Source organism: Bubalus bubalis, chromosome X, assembly GCF_019923935.1.
Source record: "Bubalus bubalis isolate 160015118507 breed Murrah chromosome X, NDDB_SH_1, whole genome shotgun sequence".
NCBI classification, from domain to species: Eukaryota; Metazoa; Chordata; class Mammalia; order Artiodactyla; family Bovidae; genus Bubalus; species Bubalus bubalis.
In genome coordinates, this window is record NC_059181.1 from 3,199,592 (window position 1) to 3,221,872 (window position 22,281).

General features: G+C 44.3%; 1 long non-coding RNA gene across 1 annotated transcript in view; it reads right to left on the reverse strand.

Annotated features, from left to right (window-relative positions):
* The window catches only part of LOC123331822, a 98,688-nt gene that overhangs the window by 20,518 nt on the left and 55,889 nt on the right, over nt 1-22,281 (reverse strand). The window contains exon 3 of the long non-coding RNA XR_006548615.2: nt 21,483-21,639. This is a non-coding gene — a long non-coding RNA (uncharacterized LOC123331822). The remainder of the gene's footprint in view (nt 1-21,482; nt 21,640-22,281) is intronic.

The window sequence follows — 22,281 nt, forward strand, 5'->3', positions numbered from 1 at the left end:
CTGCATGGTGTTGGATATAACTTCAAACCCCATATGCGATATCACATTAGTTGCCCATATATACTGGTCCCAAATGATGCTTGTTAAGTAAGAAGGAAAAGTATAAATCTGAAGTTATTGGAAAAGACCCTGATGTTGGGGAAGATCGAGGGCAGGAGAAGAAGGGGTCGACAGAGGATGAGATGGTTGGATGGCATCACCGACTCAATGGACACGGGTTTGAGCAAGCTCCGGGAGATGGTGAAGTACAGGGAAGCCTGGCGTGCTGCAGTCCACGGGTCACAAGAAGTCAGACACGACTGAGTGACTGAACAACAAAAGCACGCTAATACCCAGTTTTAAATAATTTTCAAGGGGACGCAGCAAAAGCTTATTCCCAAGTAAATTCTATGTCTAGTCAGCATCTAATGTATTTTCACTGCAAAGGCTTTCCCTTCCTTTTCATGAGACATAAAAACCCATCGATGATGAAAAGAAATGACAAATTGCCCCAAAAGAGCAACGTTTTGCCCAAGATACAATATCCGTTTTAGGACAGATGTGTGAACGCCTTATGTAACACGATCACAGTTGCTCCTCTTTGTCCTAAATCTGTAGCATTCTAAAAATACGTGACAAAGAAGGCTGTCCTGTTGAGCCCAGATTCTTTGTTTCCTTTTAGGATGAAAATTCTCCTTGGCTACCTGCCACCCAGGAAAAAAGCCTGTGCTCACAGAGCAGAGGAGGATTAAACATAATTATGACAAAAGCGCCTTTCAATAAATTATTTCTTTATTTGCCCCTTAAAATTTATATTTAAGTAGCAAAATTAATCACATTACTTACACAAGGGCTTCCCCACTGGCTCCGCAGTATAGAACCCGCCTGCCCATGCAGGAGATGCAAGAGACGCAGGTTTGATCCCTGGGTCAGGAAGATTCCTTGGAGGAGGAAATGGCAACCCACTCCAGTATTCCTGCCTGGAGAATCCCGCGGACAGAGGAGCCTGGTTGGCTACAGTCCATGGGGGTTGCAAGGAGTCAGATATGGCTGAGCATGCAGCCATTATATAAATATGTGATGATTTAGACTTGAATGACCCACGACACAACCGAGTTCTTGTCTTCATGATGCTAGTGTAGATTTAAAGACTAAAGACACACACTGCAGAAGACTGGAAGCTAAAGTGATCACCAGGATTTTTTTTGCTCCATGTCTTAATGCAACGAAAGTGCCCATGTATAGAGCTCAGGGAAGTCCACTCAGGGCTCTGTGATGACCTAAATGGGAAACAAAAGTCCAAAGAAGAGGGGATGTACATATGCACAGATAGATGATTTCTATACGCAGGAGGAGGAGGTGACAGAGCATGAGAGAGTTGGATGGCGTCACGGACTCAATGGACATGAGTCTGAGCACGCTCCGGGAGTTGGTGATGGACAGGGAGGCCTGGCGTGCTACAGTCCGTGGGGTCGCAAAGATTCGGACATGAGTTAGCAAAGAAACAATAGCAGCATGCGTGGCTGATTAACTCTGCTGTACAGCAGAAATTAACACAACACCATAAGGTTGTGTTAGGACCATAAAAATAAAAATTAATTTAAAAATTGAAAATACAATCAAATACTCCAATAAAAATTAATTTAAAAAGAGAGAGGGTGGGATGAATCGAGAGAGCATCACTCGACACATATACTCGACCGTGTGTAAAACAGACGCTGGGTGGGAAGCTGCGCTACAGCACAGGGAGCTCAGCGCGGGGCTCTGTGATGACCTAGAGGGCTGGATGGGGGAGGGACGGAGGCTCAGGTGGGAGGGGACGTGTGTATACTTACAGCTGATTCACTGTGCCGTACAGCAGAGACGGACACATTGTAAAGCAAGTATACTCCAATGAAAAGTGCTTTTATTTTTAATGATCTATATCTGTAGGGACACCAATTTAGCTACCGATTGCACCACAGCCTCTGATGGGAACAGAGCCTGGGACAACTGCATTCAGGAATTTAACAACGTCGTGATTCAACAACAAACACATGGCAAAAATTGCATCCACAGATTACCTACTTAAAAAAAAAAAAAAACCTCTCTAGTTGAACTGTATTTCTAAAAGCTGATGCTTCCCTTGCCTACTTAAAAAAAAAAAAAAAAAAAACCTCTCTATTTCGTTGAACTGTATTTTTAAAAGCTGATGCTTCCCTTGGATAATAATCCAGTGTCTAGAAGACAAAACTTTTTATCTTTAAGTATCACTTTTCTTATAACCAGTGTGAGTAGAAACTTGTAACTCCTCTTCTTATAACCAATGTGAATTCAGTTCAGTTCAGTCGCTCAGTCGTGTCTGTCTCTTTGCGACCCCATGGTCTGCAGCACGCCGAGCCTCCCTGTCCATCACCAACTCCCAGAGTTTACTCAAACTCATGCCCATTAAGTCGGTGATGCCACCTAACCATTTCATCCTCTGTCGTCCCCTTCTCCTCCTGCCCTCAATCTTTCCCAGCCTCAGGGTCTTTTCCAATGAGTCGGTTCTTTGCATCAGGTGGCCAAAGGATTGGAGTTTCAGCTTCAGCATCAGTCTTCCCAATGAATATTCAGGGTAATCTCCTTAATGATTGACTGGTGGGATCTCCTTGCTGTACACGGGACTCTCAAGGGTCTTCTCCAGCACCACAGCTCAAGAGCAATTCTTTGGTGCTCCAGTCCTTGAGCAAGCCTCAGGACAACATATACAGAGGAAGAAGGGCCTTTGCTGACAACATCATTGCCTACCGGGGAAATCTGGGCCAGCTGATCTTCTCAGGAAAAAAAAAAAATCTTTCCCAAATGCAACCACGGTTCATTATTCCTTGTTGTCAAAACACACCTAAAATATCTCATGCGTTGTCAGCCCGCCACTGCAGAGAAGTGACACGTTTTGACAACCACCTATTTGTTGATTCTGGAATTTACATCGTGTGACAAGTACCCAGCAAGATATGAGGTCTTCCTGCTCCTTCTTTTCCACGTGATTTAGTTTCCTGGTTCAGGTACTGATGTCACATACTGGCCTAGTTCTCACGAGACATCTTTGGTCACAGACAGAAAGCCACCAGTGGACACTGGGCAAGGGGTGGGGTTTCTACCCACGTTTCTGTGGAAAACCACATCCCAGTTGCAGAGAAGAGATGCGTAGATGTGGAGTCCACGGACATCATGCACTTTGCTCATAAGAATTCTTTAGAATTTTATAAAGAATTTATGGAATTCTTTATAATTTCTAAATTTAAAAATTTAGAATTTATCAGGTCTTTAGAATTGGTGATTTTATCATTGATGAGTGTAGACCATCCTGCTTGCCAGAGAGTTAGGAAATTTCGCTCGAAAGAGCAAAGCAAAGACGGCCTAATAATTCATGTACATGGGACCTAGAATAAGGCTACAGATAAGCCTACTTGCAGGGCGGGAGCAGAGATGCAGACGTAGAGAATGGACCTGCAGACACAGTAGGGGAACGGCAGGTGGGACAAATGGAGAGAATAGAGTGACATATATACGCTGCCGTGTGTGAAATAGGCAGCTAGTGGGAAGCTGCTGGACAGCACAGGGAGCTCAGCTCAACGCTCTGTGATGACCCAGAGGGCTGGGATGGAGGAGGGAGGCAGGCTCAAGAGGGATGGGGTATCCGTGTACTTATGACTGACTCACACCATTGTTAGAGCAGAAACTAACACAACATCGTCAAGCAATGATACGGCAATTAAAAAAAAAAAAGCCCCATTACATTCTCTAATAGCTTCCTCAAAAATAAAGCTATTCTGATGTAAAATAAAAATTTCCCTCTGCCCATCCTCATACAAAGATCTCACTTTTCTTAAAATGTGCCCTATCATTAAATTATACATGTAACGTTTCTCTGGGGTCGTTAAAAAAACCAAATTGCTCACACATTGGATTTAAATATGACCCAACAGGACATATTTGGGCTTCCCTTGTAGCTCAGCTGGTAAAGAATTGGCCTGCAACGCAGGAGACACTGGTTCAATTCCTGAGTCGAGAAGATCCACTGGAGAAGGGAAAGGCTACCCACTGCAGTATTCTTGGGCTTCCCTGGTGGCTCAGCTGGTAAAGGATCCACCTGCAATATTGGGATCCCTGGGTTGGGAAGATTCCCTCTAGAAGGGAAAGGCTATCCACTCCAGTATTCTTGGGCTTCCCTGGTGGCTCAGCTGGTAAAGGATCCACCTGCAATGTTGGGATCCCTGGGTTGGGAAGATTCCCTCTAGAAGGGAAAGGCTACCCACTGCAGTATTCTTGGGCTTCCCTGGTGGCTCAGCTGGTAAAGGATCCACCTGCAATGCTGGGATCCCTGGGTTGGGAAGATTCCCTCTAGAACAGAAAGGCTACCCACTCCAGTATTCTTGGGCTTCCCTGGTGGCTCAGCTGGTAAAGAATCCGCCTGCAATATTGGGAGACCTGGGTTTGATCCCTGGGTTGGGAAGATTCCCTGGAGAAGGGAAAGGCTACCCACTCCAGTATTCTGGCCTGGAGAACTCCATGGACTATACGGTCCATGGGATCACAGAATCAGACACGACTGAGCGACTTTCCCTTCACTTTCAACAGGACAAACTTGCAATTATAAGGTAAATAAGCCCTGGGTATATAAGGTTACAGCATGATGACTGCAGTTAATAATACTGTATTGAATATTTTTGTTAAGAGAGTAGTAGGTCTTAAAAGCTCTTATCACAAGGAAAAAATAGTGTAGCTGTAGGTGGTGATGGATGTTAACTAGACTTACTGTGATGATCACACCACAATGTATACAAATAGGGAATCATCACATTGTACACTTGAAATTATAGCCTTGCCAGGTTGCTCAGTAGTTAAAGAATTCCCCTTCCAGTGCAGAAGGTGTGGGTTCAATCCCTAGTTTGGGAAGATCCCCTGGAGAAGGAAATGGCAACCCACTCCAGTATCCTTGCCTGGAGAATCCCATGGACAGAGGAGCCTGGTGGGCTACAGTCCATGGGGTCGCAGAGAGTCGGACACGACTGAGTGTGCATACATACACACACATACCTGAAATTAATACAAAGTTACATGTCAATTTTATGTCAATAAAAATATGTAAATTTTTTTAAAAACCCAACTTATATATCTCTATTCATCTAGTTCATTAGTAATTTGAAATGACATAACAAGACTATTGACGAATGGTTATTTAGCTGATTAATTTCATGAAAACTACCATCCGTTTACATGTCATCATAAAATGCATCTTTGGGGGCTTCCCTGGTGGTCTAGTGGTTGAGAATTTGCCTGCCAATGCAGGGGACACAGGTTCTATCCTGGGTCCAGGAAGATCCCACGTGCCAAGGAACAACTAAGTCCCCACGTCACGAATACTGAGCCCACACTCTAGAGCCCAACTGCCGAGCCCACATGTCACAATGACTGAAACCTTCAACCTAGAGCCTCTGCTCTGCAACAAGAGAGGGCACTGCAACTAGACGCCTTGCAACTAAGAGAAGCCCTGCCAATGCCACTAGAGAAAGCGAGTGTGCAGCAATGAAGACCCACCGCAGCCAAAAACAAACAAATAAATAGTTTTTAGAAAAGAAAAAAAAAATCCATCAAAGGGTTAAGGACTTACATTTTAGAAATTTACTACAGGAGGTAAATATGGCAAAATAAAATTCAAATTCAAGGGGGAATATACAACTTAGGAACATGAAATCGCTGTAAACAATATAAGCAATCAACATTGTTAATTAACAACGAACACTTTTTAATCAATACTTGGTTTGAGAGTGGATGTAAGCATGTGAAAAAGAGTGGAAATGAAAAGGAGTAGAATTATTTTTTTTTGAATGAAATTCCTTTTGAAGGAAGACTGGAGATGTCTCCTTGATTGCCTTGCTTTATAAAAAGGTTCACCCTTTCATTTGTGATAATTAATCACCAATGTTTATTACCTCCGATCCCCACTCCACTTTCCACCGCCTTTTTCAAGATTTTCTCACATTTGCAAGTGAATCCTTCTTGCTAGGACTTGTAATGAAGATCAGTACTTTAGACACTTCTTATACAGTCTTTGAAAACGAACAGAACAAAGTTCTACTGGTAACAGTTCAAAACTTTCATCATGTTCTCTCTTAAGCCAACATCCCAATCGTATTTCTTGCTTTTATGTCAACATCTAAGTATTGCAAAGGAACTCACAATGAAAGGCAGCAAAGATTCAACATATTTTATTCAGTGAAAGCAAGGCTGAGACGGTCAATGGAAAGCTCATTAAAAGTTCATGTATAACACTTAGCTGTGGCATGTGGGATCAAACGAGCTCCACGACTAGGGATCAAACCCGGTCCCCCTGCATTGGGAGCCTGGAGACTTAGCCCCTGGACCACTAACTATGAAAGTGGAAACACCAACTCTCCATCATTAAGGAAGACCTGGTCTGAATAATATTAGACTCAAGTTTAGAATAAGGGATCTAATTGGTTCCATAGGTTTCAAAGAATCCTAGACCAATCCCTAGACCAATCAGTTCTGACATCCACTTATGGCAAAAAATAAAAAAAGTCTCCAGAAAGTGGGCATAAAGGGAACCTACCTCATCAGTGTGATACACCACATCAAGAAATTACAGAGTAAAAAATCACAGGACCGTCTCAGTAGATTCAGAAAAAGCATTTGACAAAGTTCAGTGCCCAGTGATGAGAAAAGCTCTCTAGAAAGTGGGCACTGAGGTGATATCCCGCAACATAATAAAGGTCACATAGGACAAACCCACAGCTGACATCATATTCAAGGGTAAAGAGGTGACGGCATTTCCTCTAAGATCAGAAACAAGCCAAGGATGCCCACAGTCACCGCTTTTATTCAACAGCATTTTGGAAGTCCTAGACACAGCAGTGGCTAAAATAAAATGCACCCAAATTTGAAAGGAAGAAGTAAAATTGTCCATGTTTGAGATGACGTGGGAAATACTGAGGATGCTACCATAAAATTATTGTAAGTGTGAAAGCTGTTCTGACTTGTGACTCTTTGTGACCCCATGGACTGTACAGTCCACGGGATTCTCCAGGCCAGTGGGTAGCCTTTCCCTTCTCCAGGGGATCTTCCCAATCCAGGGATTGAACTCAGGTCTCCTGCATTGCAGGCAGAGTCTTTACCAGCTGAGCCACCAGGGAAGCCCATCAACGAATCTGGTAAAGTTGCAGTTTATGAAATTAATATACACAGAAATCTGCTGCATTTTCTATACAGTAATAACAAGCAGAAAGACAAAGTATGGAAACAATCCCACTTACCATTCCAGCAAGAAGAATAAAACTTTCCTAAGGAGGTAACTCCTTGGCTTCCCAGGTGGCTCAGAGGGTAAAGCATCTGCCTACAATGCGGGAGACCCGGGTTTGATCCCTGGGTAGGGAAGATCACTTGGAGAAGGAAATGGCACCCTACTCCAGTACTCTTGCCTGGAAAATCCCATAGACTGAGAAGCCTGGGAGGCTACAGTCCATGGGGTCACAAAGATTTGGATACGACTGAGCGGCTTCACTTCACTTCATTTCATGGAGGTAATAATAGACGTGTACTCTGAAAACTATAAAACTCTGCAGAAAGAAATCCAAGACCACAGAAACATTTCAATCATACTTGTTTGAGTCTTTACACATTGAATCCTGGCTGCCTGAAGGCAGCTTCTTTTTCTCATTTCAGGTGAGTTAGAATCATAGGCTTTTCAACTGGGACCTAAACAACACAGGGTGGGACGAATTGAGAACGTATCATTGACATACACACTAAGCAAAGTGAAGTCGCTCAGTCGTGTCCGACTCTCTGGGACCCCGTGGACTATAGCCTACGAGGCTCCTCCATCCATGGAATTTTCCAGGCAAGAGTACTGGAGTGGGGTGCCATTCCCTTCTCCAGGACATACACACCACCATGTGTAAAATAGATAGCTACTGGGAAGGTGTGGTATAGCCCAGGGAGCCCAGCTCGGGGCTCTGTGATGACCTAGAGGGGTGGGAGGGAGGTTCAAGAATGAGAGGTTATACGTATACCTATGGGGCTTCCATCATGGTTCAGACGATGAAGAACCCGCCTGCAATGCAGGAGACCCAGGTTCCATCCCTGGGTCGGGAAGATCCCCTGGAGGAGGGCATGGCAGCCCACTCCAGCATTCCTGCCTGGAGAATTCCAGAGACAGAGGAGCCTGGTAGGGCTACAGTCCATGGGGTCGCAAAGAGTCGGACACGACGGAGCAAACTAACACTTTTCACACAGCTGATTGACTTTGTTGTACAGCAGAAACCAACACAGCTTTGTAGAGCAATTATCCTTCAATAAAAATAAGTTAAAAAAATCCAAAAAGCTAGAATGATGGATTAAGAGCATGTCTCACTTCCCCTCATGTGAATGATGCTTTTCCTTGGGTTACAACTAGAAAGTGTATTCTAGGTCCCCGGCACCAAGACCTTTCTTTGGAATAAAAATGGTGGGTCTAACAATTGAGAAACGCCAGGCCAGTCACAATAGCATGATGCGGCTGCCTTTGCGTCCTCGTGTTTCTGAGCCAGGAGCCCCTCAGCACCCTCACAGCTTCCACAGACAAATGTTTGCATGAAAAAAATGAGTCCCTGCAGAGCGTGCGACGTCTCTTCAAATCGTCTGGACTTGATTCTGCAGGTAACGCAGTGTGACAAGGTAAGGAACTGCCAGAACAAATCAAGTCAACTCAAAACTTAAAGACCAGGGGTTTATAATAAGCTGGTCTAGGGGTGGGAGGGAGACAAATATCTCTTGAGGAACTTGTGGCATTCACTATTAATGTCCTTGTGATAGATTTCAAATGAAAAATTAAAATTATAAATATATTCAAGCAATTTAGTAATAAATACTAAATCTCTGTTGTTAATACATGTTATATATCACTAACTCTCCCCAAGTAATCTCTCTTTCTCTATTACCTCTATATAAATAAACCTCCATATATCTCTATATATTACTCTCTCTCCTTAGTTGCTAAGTTTTGTCCGACGCTTGTGACCCCATGGACTATAGCCCACCAGGATCTTCTGTCCATGGGATTCTCCAGGCAAGAATAGTGGAGTGGGTTATATTGGTCTTCCCTGATGGCTGAGTGATAAAGAATCTGCCTGCCAAGCAGCAGATGCAGGTTCGATCCTTCAGTAAGGAAGATTCCCTGGAGGAGGGTGTGGCAACCCACTCCAGTATTCTTGACTGGAGAATCCCATGGACAGAGGAGCCTGGCAGGCTATAGTCCATGGGGTCAGAAACAGTCAGATATGACTGAGCAACAAAACCACAAGAATATTATTACTCTTACTAAGTTAGTAAGATATGCTAAATTAGTAATATAAACGGATATACTTGGGCTTCCCTGATGGCTCAGCTGATAAAGAATCTCCTTGCAATGCAGCAGACCCTGGTTTGATTCCTGGGTTGGGAAGACCCCCTGAAGAAGGGAAAGGCTACCCACTTCAGTATTCTGTCTTGGAGAATTCCATGGACTGTATAGTCCACAGGGTTGCAAAGGGTCAGACACAACTGAGTGACTTTCACTTTCACTGATATAGTTGAGAAAGGCATTTCTAAACTGCACAAACATTATATATGCATGAGTATATATGTATATATATGATTATATATAGATGAGTATTACATACATGTACATATCCATATATGCAACCGTAGATACATAAGATATCTACATTGTATATGAAATATATATATATATATGTGTATATATACTAGTACACAGATACCTATATTATATTGCATTATTAGGATCCCTAGCTGTAACCCACAAGTGTTTACTGCTTCCAGGACAGAAAGATAAAGGCAAGGAAGAAAGAAAGAATATATACATTACAGATGGAGGCTAAACATCACCATTACTAAAGATAAAAGCCAGGTTGTATCGATCTTACTAAGAATACACACATAACACTGTGCATACATGTGTGTAATATGTATATATTTGTAATAAATGTGCAGAACAGAATTAAGGGTACAAATACCCACCTATGTTAGAATATATAATACACTGTATCAAAGTAGAATTGGAAGATGTGATTTTCCCTGTTGTTAAAGCATGGAATTCAAAGGCAGCTCCTTAAATGTTCTGCAAGTCACAGGAACTGTCAAGAATGCACAAAAATCTTGCTTCTGGACAGGGAAACACAGGACCTGTGCAAAAGAGCACTTAATGCCCCCCAAACTCCACATATATTTCAAGCACCTTTAGCATAAATATTCTACAAAGGAAACTCTTACAATAAACAGTGTAATCAATTCATCCCACCTTCCTCTTCCCCCTTGGTGTCTTGCACATTTGTGGTCTACGTCTCTGTCTCTACTTCTGCTTTGCAAATAGGTTCATCTGGATAGCTCAGAGAACTCAGTGTTCCCTGGTGATCTAAATGGGAAGGAAATCCAAAAGAGAGGGGACCTATGTCCACATATAGCTGTTTCACTTTTATGTTCAGCAGAAACCAACACAACATGGGAAAGCAACTTGTTTCTTTTTTTTAATTTATGTTTCCAGAGACATTAACATAAACAATAAACATGTGAAAATAAATTTAAAAGGATAAAGAGTGTACACTTGAAGGATGTCAGAAGTGACTATCGTCCCTCAAGATTGAATGATGCTGTGTTCCCACAGAGTCGAGGTGAATCCTAAAGGGGTGAATGAATACACTACGCGTTAAAATGGGAAGTCTGGATCACGTGATAAAAGCAATAATCCAGCACTGTCCTATTTCTTCAATGTTCTCATCCACCTTCGTCAAGCGCTTTGGACAATTTCCCACTTTGTCTCCGTACCAGGCAAAATGATGCAAAATTTATGGAGGACAGTGAGAAAGTACATTTAGGGCCATTCGTGCGGAGGGAGACAAATGCTGAAATCTTCCCCAGGCACTTCCCACCAACTGAAGATTGTAGACTTAAGGGTCTTAAATCTAAGACAAGACCCTTTCTTGTCTTCACGCACAAGAAATTTACGAGTCATCGCAACGGGCTGCAGATCACAATGGTAAGGGGTGGCTTTTAAATCGTATGTTTGCTACAAGCTGGTGTACTTAACATGGAGTTTTAAATGGTCCTTATTCAACCAACAAGGACCTGCTGGACAGCACAGGGAACTCTGCTCAATACTCTGTAATAACCTTATGGTTCCCAGGGGGAAGGATGGGGAAGGGATAGTTAGGGAGTCTGGGATGGACACGGACACACTGATGTATTTAACATGTAGAACCAGCAAGGACCTGCTGGACAGCACAGGGAACTCTGCTCCATGTCATGTGGCAGATTGGATGGGAGGGGAGTTTGGGGGAGAATGGATACGTGTGCATGTGTGGCTGAGACCTTCACTGTCCACCTGAAACCAAGACAACATTGTTAACTGGCTGTAGCTCAATACAAAATACAAAGTTTTAGAAAAAGACAGAACAGCTACCTTGAGACATCCCCAGGGTCAGGTATCCAGAGGTGCGTGTGTGTGTACGTGTCCACTAAGTTGACAAAGTCATATCTGACTGAATGGGTATCTTTACCAAGATGGATGGGAATCTTTAGCATAGCTCTTCAAAAGCATACTAAGCAAAGAAACAAACAAAAAAATGTATTGGCTTGCAAAATAGTAAATAGCTCAAAAGCATATGACTGTGTGTGTGCTCACTCGGTAAGTCGTGTCCTGCTCTTTGCAAACTCATGCACTGTAGCCCACCAGGCTCCTCTGTCCATGTGATTCTCCAGGCAAGAATACTGAAGCGGGTTGCCATGCCCTTCTCCAGAGGATCTTCCTGATCCAGGGATCAAACTCATGTCTCCTGAATTGCAGGCAGATTTTTTTTTTAACTGCTAAGTCACTGCAGAAGCCCAAAGCGTGTGATGAAAGACCTTATTTATACACCCAGTGTAAGATTCTCAGAACCACACTGTTTTCTTGAATTATTTTTAAGCCATAGAATCTTCTGACGATGTGGTGATGGTTTAGTCCCTAAGTCCTGTCTGACTCTTTGTGACCCCATGGACTGTAGCCCACCAGGCTCCTCTGTCCATGGGATTCTCCAGGCTAAAATACTGGAGTGGGTTATCATGTCCTTCTCCAGGGGATTTTACCCACCTAGGGGTTGAACTCGCATCTCTCATATCTCCTGGATTGACGAGTATGTTCTTTACTACTAGCCCAGCATGGGAAGCATATTGCCCCATATGTGAATATATATTAGTTCAGTCACGTTCGACTCTTTGCAACCCCATGGACTGTAGCCCACCAGGCTCCTCTGTCCATGGGATTTCCCATGCAGGAATACTGGAGTAGGTTGCCATTCCGTTCTCCAGGGATGGAACCCAGATCTTCTGCATCACTGCAGGCAGATTCTTTACCAACTGAGCTACCAGGGAAGCCCAATTCTGATGATACGTGGCCTCATCAGCGAGGTTGGGTTTTACATGGGCTGATTTCTGTGAGACCTAAAGCCGTTAAAATTTAGTAACTAATCTTACAAGTAGAGAACATTGTGCATTAATAGACTTCTGCAGGCTTTTCATCTCAGCTCTGTCAGTTGGAAACAGCTGGTGTAGCAGCTGGCCGACTAGGACACATGAGACCATGGAAAACATCAACTCAAATTTTTCCGAAATAAAATAAATAGTCATAGATGTGATAGATCCAGCTACCGTGGTGCAGAGAAACTGCTTGAAATTATTAACGAGGCGTGCTATGCTGTAGGCTTCCCAGCTGGTGCTAGTGATAAAGAAACCCGCCTGCCAATGCAGGAGATGTAAGAGACATGGGTTCGATCCCTGGGACGGGAAGATGCCCTGGAGAAGGGCAACACAACCCACTCCAGTCTTCTTGCCTGGAGAATCCCATGGCCAGAGGAGCCTGGCAGGCTACAGTCCACGGGGTCTCTGGATGTTTTTTTTCCTCATCTAGTGCACTTACTATCACTGGAAACAAAAAAAGTGAGTGTATAGAGGGTGAATATTTAAACAAAACAACAACATTTAGGCAATGGTGTGGTTTTCATCTCAAGCAAGGACTTCCTCCACTTCTAGAAAACTAGTCTCTTTGGTGAGCTTGGGCTTCTCCTGGTGGCTCAGATGATAAAGAATCTGCCTGCCGATGCAGGAGACCCAGGTTCATTCCCTGGGTCAGGAAGATCTTCTGGAGACGAAACGGCTACCCAGCCTAGCATTCTTAGGTGGAAAATTCCATGGGCAGAGGAGCCTGGTGATGATACAGTCTGGGGTCGCAAAGAGTCGCACACGACTGAGTGACTTGACTAACACTTCCACTTTGAAAGGTAATTATTTCTGGTCCTTGCATAAAAAATATATATATATATATAAATATATATATATATAGTCATTAAGTCAACACACACACACAAGAAGAAAGCTCAAAATTACACTGGTACTCTTCCAAAACGATCTTTCCAAATTGAGTATCTCAGTCCCAGGTATTAATAACGCTGTCAACGGCTAAGCATCATGTTGATCAAGAGACGGTTAACAAAGTGAAGTAGGACAGAAAGAGGAAAACAAATATGTATATGAACATATATTAGTGGCATCTGGAAAAACTGGTATAGGCTAACTTATTTGCAAAGCAGAAAGAGACACACAGATGGAGAGAAAAACCATTTGCATACCAAGGGACCAAGGGCATGTGGGATCAATTAGAAGATGGGGATTGACATATATATACTATTTTTTTTTAAAAATTTTCATTTTGTACTGGAGGATAGCCGATTAAAAATGTTGTGACTCTTTCAGGTGAATAGCAAAGGGATTCAGTCATACATACACATGTATCCATCCTCCCCCAAATTCCCTGCCCATACATACATTACTGACACCATGCATAAAATACAAAAAATAATCAGAACCTATTGTATAGCACATGGAACTCAGGGCCGTGGTCAGCTAAATGGGAAGGAAAGCCAAAAAAGAGGGGATATATGTTGCTGCTGTTTAGTCACCAAGCCATGTCCGACCCTTTGCGACCCCACGGACCGTAGCCCACCAGGCTCTTCTGTCCATGGGGTTTTCCAGGCAAGAACACTGGAGTGGGTTGCCATTTACATAGAGCTAAAGCACTCTGCAGTACAACAGAAACAAACCCAATACTGTAAAGCAACTATACTCCAATAAAAATGAAAAAAAAAGGGAGATGGTCAAAGAGTATCTTATGCCTACTTTATTTGCCAAAGCTTGCCTTCCAGATGTTGAAATAAAGATGGTGGGGAGATGGACATCCTTGGTGGTCCAGTGGTCAAGAATCCGCCTGTCGATGTAGGAGACATGCATTCCATCTGTGGTCCAGGAAGAGCCCACATGCAGCACAGCAGCTAAGCCCAGGACCGCAACTCCCATTTTCTGGGATGGTAACATTGATGTGATTCTCTAGGCGTATTCTTTTGCAAGACCGTAGTCCACAAGAAGAGAAGCCGCCACAATGAGAAGCCCTCACGTCCCCACTAGAGAGGAGACCCTGCTAGCTTCAAGTAGAGGAAAGCCCGCTCAGCAATGAAGACCCATCACAGCCGAAATTAAAAAAAAAAAAAAAAAAAAAAAAAAAAGATGGTCAGGAGACAGGAAACTCAATTTGTGGATAATTTAAAAACAGAGCAAAATGTAAGCGAAATTAAACTTTCTAATAACTACTAACAACTCTCAAATAATGGAGGAACAAACATCTGCGTTTTCATCACTGACTGAGCTCACCATGACTTCAGCGACTACGTAGTTGGTCTGTTCTTGGATGGTCCGTGTCTCTAAGGATATCTGCATCATGTTTGCTATAATATCGCCGCATAACTCATAGGCTGGCTACCCACACATTTACCTTCCAGAGCCAAGCAGAAAGCCAACTGTGCTTTCTGTCCGCTAGAAGAAGACACTCAGCTACCAGTGGGAATGATGAGCCTCGTCTTGCTCCGTTGTCATGGTAACAACAATGCCAAGTCCTTCTTTCCCTAAGCATCCCCACAGACCTCTTTCACTTTCCTTCCGTATCCTCTAATTCCCATTTTGCATCCCATTGTTACTGTAGATTCTATTTTGGGACGGTGACATTTGTGTATTTACTTTCTCTGTCCATGGACTTCTCCAGGAAACAATACTGGAGCAGGTCGCCATTCCTTTCTCCAGGAGATCTTCCCAACTCAGAGATCAAACCCGCATGTCTGTCATCTCCTGCATTGGCAGGCAGATTCTTTACCACTGAGCCATCTTCGAAAGTGAAAAGTGAAAGTGAAGTCGCTCAGTCATGTCCGACTCTTAGCGACCCCATGGACTGCAGCCCACCAGGCTCCTCCGTCCATGGGATTTTCCAGGCAAGAGTACTGGAGTGGGTTGCCATTGCCTTCTCCACTGAGCCATCTTCGAAGCCCCCATTTATTTATTTAGTTTTTAATGGAGGACAATTGGTTTACAATATCGTGTTGGTTTCTGCCATACATCAACATGAATCAGAAATAGGGGTACATGTGTCCCCTCCCCCTTGAACCCCCCTCCCACCTCCCTCCCCATCCCACCCCTCTAGGTTGTCACAGAGCCCCAGGTTGAGCTCCCTGAGTCGTACAGCCAATTCCCACTGGCTGTTTTATACTTTATATAGTAATGTATGTTTCCAAGCTCCTCTCCATTCATCCCACTCTCTCCTTCCCCTTCTGTGACCACAAGTCTGTTCCCTACGACTGTGTCTCTGTTGCTGTTCTGCCAAGAGGTTCATCAATACCAGGGGGATGCTAACATTTATTTTACTCTCTAGGCCTTTTTGTTTGTTTGCAAGCTCGACCTACATCTCAATTGAAGGATTCTCCCAAATAATTAGGACTGGCCTGCTTTACCTGAATTTTAGAATGATTCAGTAATAGCACAGAGAAAGTCCCGGTGCTGAAGGAATGGCTCATTCTTCCAACGCTTCTGAAATTGAAGGAGACGGCATGGTCTGGAAGTGACCTCCTTTCTTCTCCAGATTCATTTCAGAGACCGTCTAAACCATACTCGGAAGGAACACCTGCAGTGAAACCCTCCGGGCAGCCTGGACGTCCCCTCTCGCAGCGCTCTGGAGTCCTGCCCAACCCTGGGCTGTGAATTTCCCCAGCTCCGGCTAGGCCAGCTGCGACCCAGAAATAAGAGCTCATCTCAATCAAAACGGGCTTTGAAGCCCGCCTGTGGATAAACACTCTTCATTTATTAACGACTTAGTCCTTTGATAAAACTCACTTTGTTAAGTGGCTTGGCTTTGAGAAAACAGCCCGCACGGATATTTGCATGAGCCTTGGAAAGACTATTGGACAACACGAGATGGCTGAAAATATTGCCCCAGGCTTCTGGTACACCTAAGTCATCTATCCCAACCAGGGGTTGGGAGAAGGTGACCCTAAATTAGCTTGGGTTGAAACAGAATTCTTTTGGATCTATTGAAATTTCGCTGTACAGTTTTTTGTGGTCTCTCTTACTGTTATCTCTGTGTTTTTAATTTATTCCTTAATTGGAGGATAATTGTTTTACAATGTTGTGTCGTTTCTGCCACACAATAACACAGGTCAGCCATAGTCTTATATATTTCCCCTCCCTTTTGAGCCAACTCACCCCTCTAGGTCATCACAGAGCACCCAGCTGAGCTCCGTGTCTATTCAGCAGCATTCCACAAGCTATGTTACACACAGCAGTGTATATGTGTCGATGGTATTAATGTTTGATGTATGTTGGTATTTCGTCGCTAAGTTGTGTCTGACTCTTTGCAACCTCATGGACTATACAGTCTATGGAATTCTCCAGGCCAGAATACTGGAGTGGGTAGCCTTTCCCTTCTTTAGGGGAATCTTCATAACCCAGGGATCGAACCCAGGTCTCCCACATTACAGGCCTATTTTTTACCATCTGAGCCACGGGGGAAGCCGAAGAACACCGAAGTGGGTAGCCTATCCCTTCTCCAGGGAAATCTTCCCAACCCAGGAATGGAACTGGGGTTTCCTGCATGGCAGGCGGATTATGTATCAGCTGAGCCATCAGGGAAGCCCCCATTCTCAATATCTGTTCTGTATTCTTGCCCGGCAAATAGGGTATAGTTCCTTCACAATGCTGTGTTGGTTTACTGATGTACGAAGAAATGAATCAGCTCTGTGTATACGTATATCCCCTCCGTCTTGAGCCTCAATCCCTCCCAATGCCACCCAGTCCAGATGAACCTAACTGCAGAGCTGGAGTAGCGATGCAAAGAAAGCAGACGTGTGCACGCGGGGTTGAGAGCTAAGAAGGGTGGTTAGGATGATCTGGGAGACTGGGAGTAACAGAGGTCCACTGCCTCGTGACGGTCTTCTTCACTTTTTTAATGACTCATCCACACGGAGGCTCTGGTTTAAATTCTGCGTCGAAGCCAGATTAGTAAGAATACGTAGCCGGCAGAGTCGGCAATGGTAGACATCTGATAAACTGAACTGGGTCATTGAAACACCGCGTCACCGGAAGTTCCGGCTTCTTCTCGTTCCACCAAGGCGGGAAATATAAAACAGAGTAGAAATGGTGGAGGGGGGGGATCTCATTGACACTGCCTTTGACCTGCAGCCTGGCTACGCTGCCTGCGAGTCCTTTAAGCCAAAGTGATGGAATTAATAGCATCGCATGCATTTATTAATAAATGTGCAGAATAAAAGGGCATAATGTCAAAATTTCAGTGATTTTATGAGGTTTTGAAAAATGATTTACTTAGTGCTAGAGTCCGACACAACTGATGCAACTTAGCAGCAGCAGCAGCAGCAGTTTGAGGACTATGGGCTTCCCAGGTAATTCAGCTAGTAAAGAATCCACCTGCAATTCAGGAGACCCCGGTTCAATTTCTGGGTCGAGAAGACCCCCTGGAGAAGGGATAGGCTACCCACTTCAGTATTCTTGGGCTTCCCTGGTGGCTCAGATTAAAGAATCTGCCCGCAATGCGGGAGACCCTGGTTCGATCCCTGGGTGGGGAAGATCCCCTGGAGGAGGGCATGGCAACCCACTCCAGTATTCTTGCCCAGAGAATCTCATGGACAGAGGAACCTGGCGGCCTCCAGTCCATGGGGTGGCAAAGGAGTCAGACATGATTTATCGACTAAACAACAACAATTTTCATGTTTCACTGAGAAGAAAGGACGGAGGGAAGAAAAGAGAAAGAAAAAGAAAGAAGAGAGAGACGAAGAGAAAGAAAGAAGAAAAGAGAAAGGGAGAAAGGATGACAATAATTGGGGTTTTCCTATTTTGAGGCTGCAAGTTCTCAACTTTAAGTTGCATGGGCCTTGGAAGCAAAAGCTGACCAGTGGACAGATAAGACAGTGTCTGCGGATGCGTGTGTATGGGGGTGGGGGAGAGAGGAGATGTGCATGAAACCCCAAAGTGATTAGGAAAGATGACAGTGGAAATTCTTTATCTGAGTCGGAAGCAGGATTCCCAGATGCCATTTTCTAAGAGCAAACCTCCTCCCTTGTTCTTCCGTTGGTTCTTGGTGTCTTCGCCTCGGGAGGTGGTCCTCATCAGAGGACAGAAAGATCCCAGTGGCTCAGGTCTTGTCCTCAGACTGGCCCCAGGCCACCCACGCCAACAGATGGATTAGAACAGGGTCACGGACAAGCAGAAAAGCACAGTCCATCACTGAGACACCATGCCAACTCTCTGCCCGCTCCCTGGGGGCCAGCGTCTGGGTCGACAGCTCTCATGTTCATTTCTGCTGCAGATTACTTGCTTATTATGAAACACGTTCACAAATCTACGACCCTTCTCACACGTCTGCAGTGATTTTAGCTTGATTCTTGTGGCATGCCCCGACAGTGTTGGAAAAGCCGTGTGGACCGTGAGCCATGTAGACCATGTGGCTCGGGATTCACACTGCTTTCCTAGCCCGAAAGAGCCTGGTAATCACAGCTCTTAAGATTCCCATTTTCCACCGGCCCAGCTCCCTCAGCGTTTCTGCCAACCGCTCGTTGTCCCTGTGGGTGCTCTCTGAATTCATAACATGTTACATCAGCCTGGAGTCATCCAGAGAGGTCCCCGTTTCAGAGAGCTGCATGGGGACTTCCCTGGTGGTCCAGAGGTTAAGAATCTGCCTGCCACTGCAGGGGACGCAGGTTCAATCCCCGGTCAGGGAACAAAGATCCAACAATCCTCAGACAAACTAAGGCCGCCCACCACAACTGGAGAATCCATTCAACGCAACGAAACAGCCCACATACAAGGAAGAAGCAGAGTGACGCAGCTAAGACCCAACACAGCCAAGTAAATATTAAAAAAAAAAAAAAAAAAAAGGCCTGCATTTTTCACTGTTACTACTTCAAACTCTTGCCATCACCCAGGTCACGCTGGGTCTGTACTGTCACTGTGTCTGTCCATCACTAAGTTGTGTCTGACTCTTTGTGACCCCATGGACTGTAGCCCGCCAGGCTCCTCTGTCCATGGGATTCTCCAGGCAAGGATACTGGAGTGGGTTGCAATTCCCTTCTCCAGGGGATTTTCCCGTCCCAGGGATTGAACCCAGGTCTCCTGATTCTTCACCATCTGAACCACCAGGATTGTGCTTACCTGGATGAAATTCATCCACGTTTGTAAGGACAGACACGCCCCTCTCCACAACCCTCCTCAAATATTCTATCCACCCCAAGTGCCTTTATCACTTAACTTTCTTCACATATGGACGTGTAACTTGTGGGCTTTGGGAGCTTTCTCTTGGGTCCGATGACCAAGTAAACCCACAGTCTAAGTGTGGTGTTTCAGGAAGGGGTAAAAAAAAAAAAACATTGTTATCATGGCATGGAGGTAAAATTCCTTCCTGGGTGGGGAAGATCCCCTGGAGGAGGGCATGGCAACCCACTCCAGTATTCTTGCCTGGAGAGTCCCAGGGACAGAGGAGCCTGGCCGGCTACAGTTCATGGGGTCACAATAATAATGCATCAATTGTTAGTGCTCATTACTTGTGAGCAATGTGTCATGCCAATAGACAAAGATAATAATAAGAAAAGCTGGGCATGAAGTCTATGAGAACTTGCTAAACAATCTTCACGATAATTCTGTTAAGTCTAATACTGTTTCAAAATAAAAGTATATTTAACAAAAAACCAAAACGCACAATATATACTAACCATTTTCATGCATTATATGATCAGAGAAAGTTACACCAAAAGATATGCATTTCCTCCTTTCATTTAAGCTGAAACCATTCTTAGGAATTATGAGAATAAATCAATAAAGTCTTTTTATTAGATGCCATCTTAAGTAATTAATTTAGAGAGATAATGGCATTGATATAATTAGGATCCTAAGCTATATTATATCCTCATCCCTCAGAGGGCAGACAGAATGAAAATCACAGTCACAGAAAGCTAACCAAACTGATCACATGGACCACAGCCTTGTCTAACTCAGTGAGACTATTAGCCATGCCGTGTAGGGTCATCCAAGACGCACAGGTCATGCTGGAGACTTCTGACAAAACCTGGTCCACTGGAGAAGGCAATGACAAACCCCTTCAGTATTCTTGCCTTGAGAAGCCCATGAACAGTATGAAAAGGCAAAAAGATATCACACTGAAAGCTGAACTCCCTGGGTCGGTAGGTGCCCGATATGCTATGAGATGGCTGGATGGCATCACCAACTTGATGGACATGAGTTTGAGCAAGCTCTGGGAGTGAGCGATGGACAGGGAGACCTGCATGCTGTAGTCCAGGGGTTCACAAAGAGTCAGACACGACTGAGCCACTGAACTGAACTGAGCTAAATTATACTCTGTGTGACATCAGCTATCAACTCACAACCAAGGATTCACAGGGTACAAATTTGTACACATGCTTAGTTGCTCAGTCATGTCCGACTCTTTGAGATCCCATGGACCATAGGCGCCTCTGTCCATGGGATTCTCCAGGCAAGAGTACTGGAGTGGGTTGTCAGTTCCCCCCCCAAGGGATCTTCCCAACCCAGGGATCAAATCGAGGTCTCTTGCATTGCAGGTGGGTTCTTTACCCTCTGAGCCATCAGGGAAAGTGAAAGTGAAGTCGCTCAGTTGTGTCCGACTCTTTGCAACTCCATGGGCTATAGTCCACCAGGCTCCTCCGTCCATGGGATTCTCCAGGCAAGAATACTAGGGTGGGTTGCCATTTCCTTCTCCAGGGAATCTTGTCGACCCAGGGATCGGACCCACGTCTCCTGCATTGCAGGCAGACGCTTTAACCTCTGAGCCACCATGGAAGCCCATCAGGGAATCCCCAGTTTATACCTATACAAAGTAGTAAGTTTTTAGGCCATTGGACTAAAAATAGAGTGTCAGCTGCATCAGACCCTGAGAAAGTGTTAACAGAGATAGAGGAGACAGTGCTGACTTAAAAAAAAAAAAAAATTAGCCAAGCGCTGTCTCTCGGAGACAAGAACTCAGGAGACCACCGACGTGAGCAAGAAGATAACGCAGAAGGAAATGCACCGGGTGAGTGATTGGTTTCCATTTGTACCTGGAGAGAGTGGATGCTGGATTTCAGTGTGTGACATTGCCTCCGCTAAGTTTCTTCAACATGCAGTTTCTGGTGGCTCGAAAGTCATCATTCTCAGCAAAACGTTCTCAGGAACATGAGTGGGTCTCATGGATCGTGGACAGTATCTCTCGAGACTCTTCATATAAAAGAGAAGGGGAAAGAGTGAGCGAGAACATGATGGGTTGATACAGATTTATATTTTAATTTATCGATTATAGTAACTATTATTTATTGTATATGTTAGAAAATACTTTATTTTATAAAATAACTGTGCTCGGTAGTATTTGACTCTTTGATACCCCGTGGAGTGTAGCCCAGCAGGCTCCTCTGTCCATGGGATTCTCCAGGCAAGAATACTGGAGTGGGTAGCCATGCCCTCTGACCCAGGGATTGAACCCCTGTCCCCTGCAATGCACGTGGATTCTTTACCATCTGAGCCACCAGAGAAGCCCTATGTTTAGAAAAGATAACTGATGAAAAAGTGCTGTACGGCCAGGGAACTCTATTCCGTGCTCTGTGGTAACTTAAATGGGAAGGAAATCCAAAACAGAGGGGGTATATGTATTCGTAGAGCTGATTCACTTTGCTCTACAGCAGAAACTAACACAGCCCTAACACAGTATAGTAAAACAACTATACTCCAATAAAGTTTAATTCTTAAAAAAATTTAAAGATCAAAAAAATAAAGGTTCCCCACCCTATCAGTTAGGATCAACCAATTAAAAAAAGCAGTGCCATAAATATTTCAATAAGTTACATAGTTTGATGCAAATGCATT